The sequence below is a fragment of the Hordeum vulgare genome, chromosome 2H, assembly GCF_904849725.1.
Source record: "Hordeum vulgare subsp. vulgare chromosome 2H, MorexV3_pseudomolecules_assembly, whole genome shotgun sequence".
NCBI classification, from domain to species: domain Eukaryota; kingdom Viridiplantae; phylum Streptophyta; class Magnoliopsida; order Poales; family Poaceae; genus Hordeum; species Hordeum vulgare.
Genome location: NC_058519.1, coordinates 524,768,441 through 524,771,425, shown reverse-complemented (window position 1 = coordinate 524,771,425; position 2,985 = coordinate 524,768,441).

The following is a 2,985-nucleotide window of genomic DNA, read 5'->3' as shown; positions in this document are numbered from 1 at the left end:
TGTTCGCGGGGCGGATCGAGGGACGTGAGGACGTTCCACTACATCAACCGTGTTCTCTAACGCTTCTGTTGTACGATCTACAAGGCTACGTAGATCACTCATCCCCTCTCGTAGATGGACATCACCATGATAGGTCTTCGTGCGCGTAGGAAAATTTTTGTTTCCCTTGCAACGTTCCCCAACAGTGGCATCATGAGCTAGGTTCATGCGTAGATGTCTTCTCGAGTAGAACACAAAAGGTTTTGTGGGCGGTGATGTGCGTTTTGCTGCCCTCCTTAGTCTTTTCTTGATTCCGCGGTATTGTTGGATTGAAGCGGCTTGGACCGACATTACTCGTACGCTTACGAGAGACTGGTTTCATCGTTACGAGTAACCCCCTTTGCTCAAAGATGACTGGAAAGTGACGGTTTCTCCAACTTTAGTTGAATCGGATTTGACCGAGGAGGTCCTTGGATGAGGTTAAATAGCAACTCATATATCTCCGTTGTGGTGTTTGCGTAAGTAAGATGCGATCCTACTAGATACCCTTGGTCACCACGTAAAAACATGCAACAACAAAATTAGAGGACGTCTAACTTGTTTTTGCAGGGTATGATTGTGATGTGATATGGCCAATGATGTGATGTGATATATTGGATGTATGAGATGATCATGTTGTAATAGAAATATCGACTTGCACGTCGATGGTACGGCAACCGGCAGGAGCCATAGGGTTGTCTTTATACTAACATATTTGTGCTTGCAGATGCGTTTACTATTTTGCTAGGATGTAGCTTTAGTAGTAATAGCATAAGTAGCACGACAACCCCGATGGCAACACGTTGATGGATGATCATGGTGTGGCGCCGGTGACAAGAAGATCGTGCCGGTGCTTTGGTGATGGAGATCAAGAAGCACGTGATGATGGCCATATCATGTCACTTATGAATTGCATGTGATGTTAATCCTTTTATGCACCTTATTTTTCTTAGAACGATGGTAGCATTATAAGGTGATCTCTCACTAAAATTTCGAGACGAAATTGTGTTCTCCCCGACTGTGCACCGTTGCTATAGTTCGTCGTTTCGAGACACCACGTGATGATCGGGTGTGATAGACTCAACGTTCACATACAACGGGTGCAAAACAGTTGCGCACAGCGGAACACTCGGGTTAAGCTTGACGAGCCTAGCATGTGCAGACATGGCCTCGGAACACATGAGACCGAAAGGTCGATCATGAATCATATAGCTGATATGATTAGCATAGGGATGCTTACCACTGAAACTACTCTCGACTCACGTGATGATCGGACTTGGGATAGTGTAAGTGGATCATGAACCACTCAAATGACTAGAGAGATGTACTTTTTGAGTGGGAGTTTAGCATATAATTTGATTAAGTTGAACTCTAATTATCTTGAACATAGTCTAAGTCCACTTTGAATGTATTTGTGTTGTAGATCATGGCTCACGCAAGTGTCATCCTGAATTTTAATACGTTCCTAGAGAAAGCTAAGTTGAAAGATGATGGAAGAAACTTTGTAGACTGGGCTCGTAATCTTAAGCTAATCTTACAAGCTGGAAAGAAGGATTATGTCCTTAATGCTGCGCTAGGAGATGAACCACCCGCTACGGCTGATCAGGATGTTAAGAACACTTGGTTAGCACGTAAGGAGGACTACTCAATAGTTCAATGTGCAGTCTTGTATGGCTTAGAACCGGGACTTCAACGTCGCTTTGAGCGTCATGGAGCATTTGAGATGTTCCAGGAGTTGAAGTTTATCTTTCAGAAGAATGCCCGGATCGAGAGGTATGAGACCTCCGATAAATTCTATGCTTGCAAGATGGAGGAAAACTCGTCTATCAGTGAACATGTGCTCAAAATGTCTGGGTACTCAAACCGTCTAGCTGAACTAGGGATTGAACTCCCGCAAGAAGCTATCACTGACAGGATCCTTCAATCACTGCCGCCAAGCTATAAAGGCTTTGTGTTGAACTACAACATGCAAGGGATGAACAAGTCCCCGGCGAGTTGTTTGCGATGCTGAAAGTCACAGAGTCTGAACTCCGTAAAGAGCATCAAGTGTTGATGGTGAGCAAGACCACTAGTTTCAAGAGAAACAGCAAAGGCAAGAAGGGCAATTCGAAGAAGAGCGGCAAGCCTGTTGCCAATCCGCCGAAGAAACCCAAGGCTGGACCTAAGCCTGAAACAGAGTGCTTCTATTGCAAGGGTATGGGTCACTGGAAGCGCAATTGCCCCAAGTATCTGGCAGATAAGAAGGCGGGCAAAGAAAAATCAGGTATATTTGATATACATGTTATTGATGTGTACTTAACCGGCTCTCGTAGTAGTGCGTGGGTATTCGATACCGGTTATGTTGCTCACATTTGCAACTCGAAGCAGGAACTGCGGAATAGACGAAGGCTGGCGAAAGACGAAGTGACGATGCGCGTAGGAAACGGTTCCAAGGTTGATGCAATCGCCGTCGGCACAGTGTCACTTCAACTACCATCGGGATTAGTGATGAACTTAAATCATTGTTATTTAGTGCCTGCGTTGAGCATGAACATTATATCTGGATCTTGTTTATTGCGAGACGGTTACTCTTTTAAGTCTGAGAATAATGGTTGTTCTATTTCTATGAGTAACATCTTTTATGATCATGCACCGAATGTGAGAGGATTGTTCATATTGAATCTTGATAGAGATACGCATATACATAACATTGAGACCAAAAGAGTTAGAGTAAACAATGATAGCGCCATATTTTTCTGGCACTGCCGCTTGGGTCATATTGGTGTAAAGTGCATGAAGAAACTCCATGCTGATGGACTTTTGGAGTCACTTGACTTTGATTCACTTGACACGTGCGAACCATGCCTCATGGGCAAGATGACTAAGACTCCGTTCTCCGGAACAATGGAGCGTGCAAGTGACTTGTTGGAAATCATACATACCGATGTGTGTGGTCCAATGAGCGTGGAGGCACGCGGCGGATATCGT